We start from the raw sequence: 13,205 nt of genomic DNA on the forward strand, positions 1-13,205 counted from the left end.
TATAATGGCAATTTTGGTCTTAAAATTTTCTGAAGTATTACAGAAAATAAAATGAGGAATTATCTTCATGCAGTAATATACTGTTGGATAGCTTATTTTTTGTGTGCTTTAAGATGAGCTATTTCTGGGGAGATCACTTGATATCAAGTGATATAAATCACAGTTCTACATATTTAAATCAGACATACATACACAGATTTAAATTTTACATTTCATTTTCCTTCTTAACTTCCAGGCTGTAACTCACTGGTATAACTTTATACATTCATTTTTAAAAAACCATCCATTTTACTTATTACATGCATTGTAAATTACACCTAATACAAACAAAGTAAGTCTGCTAGAAGATTTTCTCTTACTAATGCATGAAAATTTAGGAGCTAGTACAAATGGTAAATAGATGAGTGATAAATATGGATAAAAAACTGGAGAAACACATGGAAAAGTAAAGGTTATATGCTGAAAACCAGCAGGTGACTACTGCTCCAGGGCTAACCCCTGCATCAACTGACCCTGTGTTTAGTGAAGTGTGACACATGGTGAGATTAAAATAGCCGTTCTCATGAGTCCTCAGGAACTGTGAATCTCTTCCTTAGGTAAAACTTTTAAGGATTTGGAGAGGTATCTGAACATCTTAAGGCAGCTGAACAGATAGGATTTCCCAACGCGGGTGCAGTACAGAGCAAGGAGAGGGGGATGCAACAAAACCAGTTTGCAGCCTTTTTCGTCCTTCACCTCGCCTAGCAAAGGACCAAGCCTGTCTCTTTGTTACCCTCGGGTAGGGATTCACGTTTGGCTTCTGCTGCTGGATCTCGGCTTTGCTGTTCCATGCAGAAAGCACAGGCAATACAGAGGTGCAGGACTGGTCTCTCCTCTCTTCCTCCCTCTCAAACCCCCTTAGTTTGAGCTACCCTTGGCCTTGGATTTACAGCAACAGATACCAGCCTGAAGGCAACTGGCCGGGCTAATAGCAACTCCAGGCTAATGCATGTTCCCTCTCTCCCCTCTCCCTCCCAGCCAGGAGCAGCTGCAGCTGGCTGTGTCTCCTGCTAGCTTGCTTAACTCTCAAACACCCACTCCCCTACTATTTTAAGTAAAAGAGACGCTCCCATGTCCCACTTCAGTAATCACCCTGGCTCTATCCAGCATGATCCACCCTTCTGAAAGCCACAGGAACGCTTCTGGAAGCCCTGCACTAATGGATTATCTACATGCTAAGTGCAGTTGGGGTGTAGCAACAAATTATTTGTCAACAAGTATAGTTTGTCAACAAATACAGTTTGTCAACAAATATATCTGGCAATATACTGTGGCATATCCAGACTGCACTTAATGGTCACATCAAGTTCTTTCCTTTAGGCTCTAACAGATCAAACACTTCTAATATAGCTTCTAGTGCCCTCAGATTTTGTATTGCATATTGTGTTTTGGCACCTGACCATTAGATAAGAATGTTCTAGGATGAGATTGAAAATAAATACCTCAAACTAATAGTCTTCCTTCAAAGGAGAAGTGCGTCAACTCTTTTTAAAACAATCTGGTAAGCAGATTATAAACCATGGCTTGATTTGTGAGCAAGGAGCATTTTGCCTGGATTCACAGAGTCAAGTTCAACCAGTCAGAAATTCCCAGGTTTGAAGTACAACAGAACATAAATTGCTAAGAAGTGGTCTGAGCTATTATGCTTTTATGCATTGCTACACAAAATACCTGTCGTGGTGTAAACACACAGTCTACTTTGCAGATTCAGGTCAGGCAGAAGAAGGTTATTTATACAGCTATAGGAGAGAAGGCAGAGAGACAGAGGTTCAGCCCTCTATTGATATGAATTCTGACTTAACACAACAGTACTAGGGTTTATATACATTTACCGCAGATATAAACTGCTCTGCGAAGGGGCTTGATATGGCACAGCAGCATCTGCATAGAAGGGAACTATGTTCCAGCAGATGTACCCATTTCTCCCTGATAACTCAGAAACTGCAGCCATGCGATCTCCACATACCTCTGTCCAGCTCCTCCATCTCTCACTCGTGATGCTTCTGCGTCCTTGACCAATTTTAAGCATGGCGAGGCCTGCTTCCACATACCTGCCAGAAAGTTGCTCGGTTTTGCTAGAAGATTCATACAAAGCTGGTGCTTACTCCCTTGCCTTGAGCAGAAAGCCAAAGGTTTGAAGTTTTGTAATTTACCACCATCTAATTGGAAGGTTTGGGAGTTTTTTTGGCCAATCTTGTTCATTTTCAAAGAAAGTCCCACTATCTTGAACGTAGGATGACTCAAACAAATGCAGCAGAATTTTATTGTCACAGCTGCACACCTGTTTCAGCCGAGAGTCTCAACAACTTTCTCTGAAAGCTTCTTTCATGGCAGTTACAGCTACTTTACACCAAGCAGTTGTTCTGTCTTTCTTCCTTCCACATGTGAGATAACTTCTGCCTTCGTCTCTGCACATGATCTCTCCTTCTGCACCACGCACAGTAAAATCCTCCATATACTCAAATTCTTGTGTGACCTTAAATGTACAATCGTTTAAATTTCAAAAGAGATACCATTTAGAAAGGAACCGTCTATTCTCTTGGAGGAGTGTGACAATGTGTCAACTTCAGATCTAAATTGAGATACTGTTAATGTGAATAGCATGCTGGTGATAGGTGTTAATTAAGGATATTAGTAAAAGCAGCACTCTTCATAACCACAGACTAACTGCAGTGCTGAATATGGAACCCGGGAAAAGAGCACGTGTGTTTCAGAGTTGATAAGCAAGTCAGGACTGGGACACCAGGATACAATCAAGATCTGAGCTCATTCTCGTTGCCTGCCCTTCAGTCTTTGCTCTCTTCACCACATAGCACTACATGTGATAGCAAGCTCAGGAAGTTGTAGGAAGAAGATACTGAGTGTTAGATGATGCAATTTTGCTTTGGTGATGCCAACAAGATACAGCTGCAGGCCTCCAATGTATGGAGACTGTACTGGGTGACAAAATGTGCATGGATTGGCATTGCATCAGCTTACCTGGAGCTCCAGAGCACCCTTCAAACACCTCAATCTTCAGAGATGGCATTCATTGTGTTATTATATGTTATACTGGGAGAAACTAGGAGCAGAGATACTGAGTCACTTGCACAATGAAATAGAGATTAGGAGCTCCAAGGTACCATCTGAGGCTCAAAATATTGTTTTTAATCTCGGAGTAAGAGGTAAGCATAACCCGTAGACGGCTGCATAAACGAAACATGACTAAAAATATCCTATGTTTAAGCCGGCAGGCTATCTGTTAAGGAAAACTTGGGCTTCAGGCAGTCCTGCTAGAAACCTGTGTGCATTTCAAAACCAAACTGGAACTACTACCAAAGCACAGAATCACACTAAACAGCCTCCTTCTGGGACAAAGCTCCGCTTACTTGAGTAAAATAATTTCATTTGAAAACAGTTGTGATCCAAGCATAGTAATATGGGTAAATTTTATGTTTGCATGGGAACTGTGCCCTCATATTATACTCAGAAAAACACTCATCTCTGAAAAATGTTTTCTTTGATGCCCTGTGTGTGCACTTAAAGTTATTAGTATGAGAAGGGTTGGGGAGGTTCAGCTACTGACTATGCAAAACAGTTGTTTATCGCTCCAAAGATCTATTCATTTATCAACATCTTACAAATCTAAGTAGGCACAGTTACTGGATCAGCACAGTACAAACATCTCCAGGACAGTATTTGTATCTATTCACAACCTGCCTGCACAGTTTTGTTTATCTATTTGAATCGTCAGGGCTCACATCTCAGTTCCTACTCAGACGGGAAGGAGTCTGAGAACACTCCTGTGCTAAATTATTTCAACTTGAAGTATTTCTTTGGGTCTGTACCACTGTGCTTAAGCTTGGTTTTTTGGATAGAAACAGCACTTTCCATAGCAACTTCTTCAGTTGACACTGACTACTTTTTAACATCGGAGAGTCATTAGTTGTATTGAACTTGATCTAGGGAAGTTTAAATGAAATTGAGGAGGTAGAAGGCTTAAATCCACCTCTGTTTGCATTTACTCATCTCTATGTCCATCTTCATAGAAACTGACAGAAGAAAATTTAGGATTGCCCCTTTATTAATATTGCCTACACAGAGAACACAACAGCTCGAGCTGACTCTTATCAGTGTCTGTCTTAACAAATAACTGAGCTGTACAAAAAGCAAAATCAGGTTGTGCACAGGGTGGAAATGGTATGAATAGAAAAAAGCTGTCATGTATGTATCAACTGTTACTTGTTTTCTGAAGAACACCTGTTTGCAGTCTACTCTTTCCTCTTACTAAAAAAAGAGCTACTGGTATTTCATTTTATATGTACTTTCAGTTGAGATGCAAAGTGAAAGATTAAGTTTATATTAAAAATACATATTCAAGAAATCATTACAGCATTTGAAGAAATTTCCAAGTACCCACTTTAGATCTTTATTCTTCAGACCAAGTCTCAAAATTATACAGTTTAGATGTGACAAAAACTTTGTTAATTTCCATTTTTCAATTCCCAGAGAAAATGTAGGTATTTTGATAGCAACAACTGTTTTCTCCGTAGGTATTTATCAAGGTCCCATCACATTCTGGCATAAGGCTTGCAGTTTTCTTCCGAGAACTCCCAAAGGAATCTTCTAGGTAACAGATCCAAAGGCTAAAACACGTGAGCCTGAAAACTCCTTTCATTGCAAGTCATCAAAAAAATTGCAATAATATGAAAAAGTAAACACAGATTTTAAAAAATGACATTTACACACATGTATTTTAATATGTTCTTTGGACACTATCTCTTTAAGGGATGCTATATTAACTTTGTGTGAAGCAGCCTCATACAAGCTAGAAGGAAGAGGGCAGAAAACTTTCTACTGGCTGCATCTTTGGTGCTATTAATGCGTTTTGAGTCTTATTGAACTATGCAGAATGTATATGTAACTAAGCTGTTCTATACTGTTTAATGTATGTTATATAACTGTGCCCAGTAATAAAAGCTGCCACAATTTACATTCTATGCAAGTGATGAATTGGAAATACAACATTGCCTTAAGCATCCAATGTATCTGACTTGACATACGTCAAAGACCTTCACTTTTGATTCCAAAACCTAATTCTAGGGGAATGAGAAGAGGTTCTCAGTGAACAGAGGTATGCAGCATTTCAGAAATCATTTGGATGGAAAAGTGACTGTCAACCACAGGAATTCCCTCTATTAGGCAAAAACTGGCATGCAGACCACACAGGTAGAAGTGGCAGCCCCAGGTAAAGCATCATTGCTTGGAATGAAACAAACCCAACCTCTTCCTACTTTGTCAAAATATGTGAACCTTGTCTTGGATAAAATCTGAAAGGAAAATGCAACTTTCCGTCAAATTAATGTAAGATTAGTGCACCCTTTGTAATGTAATGGTTTCTTCGCCTTTTTTTTTTAAGTGCATTCAGGCTACTCAAGCTTTTAGTGGCTAGATCCAACGACAGACTAGTACTATTGCACTACCAGCTAAATGATATCTGATTTTAGCACAACTGAGGATGACCTGAAATTCCGTAACTAGATCAATGAACTACTTTTTACTCTGTAATGCACAGAAAAGATGACCCTGGCGTTTTCTACTTGGTTCACTATTAGTTTTTCATCCACAGACTGGTAACAAGCAGTTGTTAGAACTTAATTGAACTATAGTCACAGGCAAGCTTAACTTTTATTTGGTAATCATGAGGAAAGGACTGAAATACAATCTTCAGGTATGCACGTGTGATACTAGTTTTAACTCAATACAGATGTTAGACCAACTGGGCAGTTCTGCCTGTTTGTGTTCTTCCACAAGCCAATTAGCAGCAGTAGTGTGGCAAGAGAGGTGCTGCCAAACAGCATTCAAGTGATAGCAGCCAGCCAATGACAATTTTTTAAAGTTAGTTTTGGTTTAGAGCCTTTTTCTGCAAACGACCTAAGCACATGCTTACCTTTCAGTGGCCATTGCAGTGAGATGAAGGCAAACTTAAGTTGGCCCCAAATCCCTTCCTTTTAACTATTTCATTTTCTCTGTTTTGAGGGTCTCTGTTACTGCATAGGCAACTGTCCACAGACAACATAATTTTGTATCTATTTTTTAATAGTGTAAGATGATTTTGATATTTTAACCAATACTACTTACAATAATGACACTGCAAGAGAAAAACGAGGCAGAAATATGAATAATTTTGATACAGCACAGATAAATTTGCTAATTAGAAGACACATACACATAAATTATACCTCAGAGAAAGCCAAGAGTTTGGCATCTGCAACAGAAAAATATTCCTGTAGTAAAGATTATTCAACAGGGAGACAGCTTTGGTGATTAAGGCTGAAAGACTTGTTGTGACCCTAACTCAGAAAGAATAAAAAATGCAGAAGAATTAAAAATTAACCCATGTCTATAATGCCAACAGAGAGACGGTGCTTGAGGGTTTGTATTTTAGAGACCAATAATGAAAAGAATTATCCTTGAAATTTTTACATCTTAGGCATATAGCACTATTCTACCTTTTAAAACACATAGCACTAATAAGTTTTCTTGCCTTTAAAAATTCTACTAATATAAGCATTTTATTTGACAATATTGGATGGGAATAGAACTATTAAAGTTTTACAACAGCAGCTCTCTAGTAGGAAGAAGGAATGCCTAGTGGGTAGCAGGGCTGTATATGATGGAGAATTACAGAAATAAAAGATTAACAAAGAGAAAGATGTTGGTTGCATTTGCGATGTGATAATGTTTGTATCATTGTATCATATCTGAATCTGCCACCATGCTTTGCCTCTTCCCAAATGATATGTTCAGTGGTTACAGGAGAGCCTGCAGCATTCAACTGCAGCTAGTCATACTGCTCAAAAGTCACAACATAGATCAATTCACAAAGTATCAACTTATAATCCTTGCCATTTTTCCTAGCAAAATAATTCTCCATAAATTCTAGAAAAAAATCAACACTGTAGGTTCTTAAGCAATCTTAACGTACATTGCTTCATAAATAATTTACTAATAATGGGCAATGTCTTGTCTAATGGAATAAGGAAGGACACTCCTCTTAACCTTAGTTGGTTTTAGTTGATTCCTTTATGAGTGTGCAGCATCTATCAATATCACTATGCTACTGTCTAGTGTTATATAAAAAAAAGCATTTTTTCCTCCCAATTCAGAAAAAGTACTAGTATTCACTAATATTCAAGGTAACTGTGACTAAACATGGAGGGTAAGAAGTTGCTAGTGAATTGAAGATATTTAAGAAAGTTAAAGGGACAATTCTGTAAATTCAAATATTAGTATGCTGGTAAGTTTCATTCCCAATGGACACACATTCAAAGTAATAACAAGCCTTATGGTTGTCCCACTGAGATCTGCTCCTTTAATTTTGCAAGGTGCTGGTAATAAGCAAATATTTTCCACTACCCTGTACTTCATCTATGTCAAACATACATAATTTTAGCACTGACAAGGAAAACAATTTTTCTCAGCTTCCAAACACTGATGTGCAAAAACAGTCCTTGATTGAAGTCAAACCAGGTATTTTGTATAGAATATAACTTTGCTTCATCATTATGAATTTCCTAGCTGAATTTTAATTTGAATCTGTGTTACTGAATCAGTGTGTCAATTAATCAAAGGACCTAACTCCACCTCAGTCTTAAAATACTGAGTTCTTCCATATACATACAGATAGACAAATGATGAACCAAGCTATTTTGGCTTAAGCGATGCCCGATATCTGGTAACAGGTCACAGTGGATGCTTTTGCTGTATAATTTATTCCACATTCAGAAAACATTATTTGTAAAAACTTTTAGAAGAACTTTTATTATTCTTTTCTCATCTTCTGTTTGGAATACATTTGCTGGTCCCAGAACAGCAGGCAGTGCCTACACATCCCTTGCACAGAAAATTCACTAAGGAGCTTAGTAATCACCAGTAAAGAACCTGAGCATTATTTATATGGTTAGATGGCAAAATTAGAAATTGTCTGCAGTATCCCCAGATGTCATTGTAAGAACAGCTGTAAGATGCTCTGACTCAGAACTCTGCTGAACACTTCCTAGTTCTAATATTTTTCATTTTAAATTCAGTTTCTCTGCAGTACTTACTTTTTGACATATAGTGAGGAGTATATGACTTCTTTTACCTATATTCCCTCACACACACACACGCTCTCTTCAGGAAAAAATTATTTTTTTGCCTCCATTACAAGAAAATGACACAGTTGTGTAATTAAATGATAAAATAATCCACACACACTAATTTCAGGCCTTCCTTGCTGAGTTTTCTCATGTTCAGGCAAAGTTTTCTCAACAAACAAGCGAGAAAGTTGTGGATGGGGTCACTAAGCCAATGGCTTCAGAAGGGACATAGCAATCAACAAAACAAGGCTGAAGTGGAATCCCTTCGAGCACAGACATGCAAAGAAGTGCCTGCAGAACAGCCATGTTCTGCTGTTCCGGGGAATCAGCACGCTTAGGCACCTCGCTGAAATGCCTCTACACTAATGCATGCAGCACAGGGGAAAGACAGGGGGAGTCAGAAGTCCGTGAGCAATTACAGGGCTGTGACCTCCTTGGGATCACAAAGAGATGGTGGGATAGCTCAGTGACTGGAACGCCGCAATGGATGGATACAGGCTCTTCAGCAAGCACGGGCTGTGAAGGCAAAGAGGGGGTATCACACTTCATGTGAGAGAGCAGAGCAGCTGGAATGCATGGAGCTCTGCCTTGGGACTGCTCAGGAGCCAGTCAAGAGCCTATGGGCCACAATTACCAGGCAGACCAACGCAAGTGCTCCTGCAGCACATATCGTAAGATCAACCTTTTGGTATCCGCAACCCCTGAGACTAGAGGGAAAGTCTTACACTCAGAAGAGGACCACCAGAGTAGGAAGTACTTAACCAGCTTGGACCCCCAGGTCCATGGGGCCTGATGGATTGCACCCATGAGTGCTGAGGTATCTGGCTGATGTCATTGTGAGGTCATGTCCATTGTGAGAGGTTCCTGAGGCTTGAAGAGAGCAAATGCCACTCCCACCTGGCTGAACAGCCAGGCCCAGAGGGTTGTGATCAGCGGCACACAGTCCAGTTGGAGGCAAGTCATCATCTTCAGGAGAATACCATTAACATTAGAACCAAGAGGAAGGATGAACATAGCAAGAGAACTAAAAAGTTAATGTGTATCACTTTTAACTGTATCTTCATTGGGAATGACTTGTAATAATTGAGTAATCTGGACTTAAAGTGTTAGTAATGTAAGTGCTAGTAACTGGACTAATAATAATTCGTCAAAGTCTTTAAATTCTAATCAACAAACTCTTGGCTTGCATAGGAAGTGTTTCCTTAGCTCACCAATAGCATGGATGTTTGGCCTGGGACCCCAATCATAAAGACTGGCTATCAAACCTGAACACAACTGGTGGAGAATACAGGCAAACCAGGCTGTACTTTAGATGCAACATGAGCACTCATCGTAGAGAGCTGGTATAATTTTTGATATTTGCTTCTACATACTTTGGCAAAAGGAGGAGATGGAAAATGCTTTCTTCTTAAGACTTGACCTTACATTAACTTGGGAGATAACAACTTAGCTTACAGTGCCAATTTTAAAAATCCAGGGGTAAGGAAAACTCAGAAAATGTAAGTAAATCCCACACGAAGTAAAATAAAACCAAAGAAAAGTATTTCTTCAGTACTGACAAACAAATGTGTCCTATTTAGAAATCATGACATTTTCTGATTAGCTTGTTAAGATAGATAAGGAAGACACATTAGACACACATACTTCATAAACAGCTATTTATTAAAGCAAACAATTTCCTTTTCTTAATAAAATGTGCTAATCACCAGAAAAAATTCTCATCAAGAAAAATAGGTTTGCGCATATATGTAATTTTTACTGTACAGATTTTGCAAAGTAAGTGTTTGCATAGATTTCACAGTGCTCCATTATTACTGTCTAAAACAGCCTATCCTCCTGAAGTTCTTCAGTATTATCAGGAACGCTTTGGTTCATACAGAATATAGTAGATAGAACAATACAAATATAACAGTAATTGCATTTTATGACTTACTGGAATAGCTAATCTTCAAGTTGAAAACAGGTTTTGTTTACAAGCAAAGATTAATAAGCCTTACCCTTCTTGTTCTGAACAAGGCAACAATCTTTTCAGAGCTCTACAAAAAGTTTTCCATGATGCCTTGTCTTGCTTTCATCTGCCAACTTTTTAGCTAGAAAAATTCTGAAAGATATCTGCACCCTCAAGCCAGTTCCGAAAACAGGATAGCCCTTTGTCTCTGATCTGTTTTCTTCCCTTGTCAGTAATGACTTCTCCAGTTTGTTTCACAATCACCAGTTTAGGAATTGCTGTTATGTTGTATTTCTTCTTCAGATCACTGAGGGGAAAAAATTAAAAATAAAACACACCATTAGGGAGCATTTTAAGAAAACTCCTAGTCTCTCATGAAGGGTACGCTGGTCAGGATGCATGGGAGAGCAGAAGTGACGAGTGCCTGGGCTTCCTCAGAGCTTGAGGCAGAGCACTGGGTAGTACAGGAAGATGAACAAGGCTGCAGCTGGGAGTTCCCATGGTGAAATGTAGCTCAGGGAGCTCAGAGAGTCGCAGCACCCTTCCTGTGACTACTCTTCACTGCTGCCTGTAGTCTCCACAGGAGCAGAGACTGACTCTCAGAGACTGTAGAGAGGCCCATGGAAGGAAAGTATGACACACCCTTCCACCTTGTTTTTACTAGCCAGAAACAGATGTCTTCTGGTCCCTTTTTACTGGATAGGAGGAGGATCTCAGTTAAATTAGGATTAGACATTTATTCCCGTACAAAACGTTCAAGTGTGCCAATCCCACAGAGCTACTTCCTATAATCTCCATTACAGCATGATGCATAATCCTTTAATGTAAACAGAAGAGATTGCAGAAATGCCTTAAACTCCCTCAGTGAAACAGGCCTTCTACATAGACAAATGTAAGCAATCGGAAGATTTGGAATAAGGGCCACTCATCTAAGCTGTCCAAGAATAAAATTTCAACTCCTCCTCTGTCCATCACATAGACAATAGTGGCCATTTCTCTATGTCAGGACATGGAAAAATCCAGATAGATTACAAGTAACTCTGTCTTAACTATCCTACTGTTTTATAACAAAACATAGTTAAAATAGAGTTAAAAATTAAAAAGCCATACAAACAGTGATGTTCCATGAACAAAATGAGGATCTACTCAAACAACTGATGACTAGGTAACCCAGGAAAAATTAATAAGAAAAGACTTCTGAAGGATGGAAATGTAATGGGATCAAACTCAAGAGACATGGAAAATTAATAAACAGATTATTAATATTGGAAATAAAAATAACATTTGGGAGGGAGAAACATTTGGGAGAGAGAGCACAAAACATCCAAAGATAAACAAAAATACTTGCTGACACTGGCACACAATAAATAACAAGGCATGACTACTAATTACACAGCACAGAGATGAAAGTGCACAAATAGCAAGCAATAAGCTACATGAAGTAGCAAAATAGAATTCACTGTTTACACAGATGAGTTGATAGAGATGAGCAAGATGCAAACAAAAGGAATATGCAAAAACAGGAGAGAGAATTGAAGAATATTGCATAGTAAGCCACTTCAGTTGAGCATGACATAGGCAACAGAAATGGCAAGATGAAAAACATTTCCAAGGAAAACAGTTTAACAGCTATAACACAATTCGTTTGTTACAGGACAAAACAAAGAGGAGGAAAAGAGCAAGGCACATGGATCTATCTTTATAGAAAGATAGTATCTTCTATACAAGAAATTCACCTCACGTGGAAGGGTGATGTTTCAGTGCAAATGAAAAAGTAAAATTCAGGACACAAATAAGCCAGAAAAACCAATTTTGAGACTAAGACTTAACCACTAGCACTGACAACAACTTTTTGGCATGAATTTTATTAATTCTCAACAGAGGTAATTAAAAGACAGTCAATGAGCTCTGAGCTCATTAAACATCTCAATGGACATCAGATAAAAATCAGAGTTAGTTGTTGAGAGTGCTGCTCAACAGGAGGAGCGTCAAGTGTTTCCAGGATCTCCAGAACCAGTTCACTGCCCCAGCTCCAACTCAGAAAGAAAACCAGAGAAAGAATGTCTGAAGTTTCCTGCCGCGTTTATCAGGACACTGCAAAAACAAATTCTTTCCAAATACAAGGCAACAGCAAAAACACTACTTTAATTAACACGAAATGTCCAAAGAAGAAATGAAACCATTTGTTGAATACAAATAAGCAGTCAGAGAAATGGGTTTAGACTGATGGTCATAAAGTCAGAACCACACGGAGTGTTTCCCCACCCTTTTCAAACTAAGCTAAAAGGTAGAAAAACTATTACCTACCTCCTACCATGTCACACTATTAATAGGTCATCCTTGGCACATCTATTCATTGTACTAGATGTTCACATTAGAGAGCCATGAATGAAACAATATAAATGCTAATGAATTCGTAATGTTAAATTTTGAAGGCAGAAGTTAAAGAATGTATCTTCTAGCACATCATCCTCACAAGTGATATTCCACAATTTTAACAGTAGGAATGCAAGCTATGCTGACAGACATGCTGGTGTGTAACAGGAAAAGTGAGGAACATAAAATCTACACCTAAGATGCAAGTTGTGCAGTCTAAAAGAAATCCCAGAAAAATGTAATCAGTTTTGAGGAAGAGGTCATGTGTTTCAGAAGGGTGTAAGAAACAGGTTAACTGAACTGCAACAGATCAGCTAAAAGTAACAACCTCCCCAAAACAAATGTAATCTGTTGTATGGAAAATTACCTCCCTACATTGCCTTACATCAAAGTGAGCGGAAATTAAGCACCTTTAGAAGAACCAGAGGATAGAGACACAATAAGCAATAATGGAATAGCCAACTTCCAAAATATTAATAACATCACTCTCAAACACTAAATGGAAGTGTAGTGCCTCAACACCATCGCTACAAGCAAAAACATCCACTGTGTGAGGTTCAAATGCCAAAGTATTTTGATTGAGTAGAAAAAAGATTTGTAGACTTTGTTAAAAAAAACAAGACATTAATATATGGACATCTATGATTTCCCGGAAAAGAAGAGGAGTCTTAAAAATACAGAAAATAAGACTAAGTGAAATAGTGGCCCAGACAAGGCATTCC

This window comes from Pygoscelis adeliae, unplaced genomic scaffold (genome assembly GCF_000699105.1).
Source record: "Pygoscelis adeliae isolate BGI_AS28 unplaced genomic scaffold, ASM69910v1 Scaffold138, whole genome shotgun sequence".
NCBI classification, from domain to species: Eukaryota; Metazoa; Chordata; class Aves; order Sphenisciformes; family Spheniscidae; genus Pygoscelis; species Pygoscelis adeliae.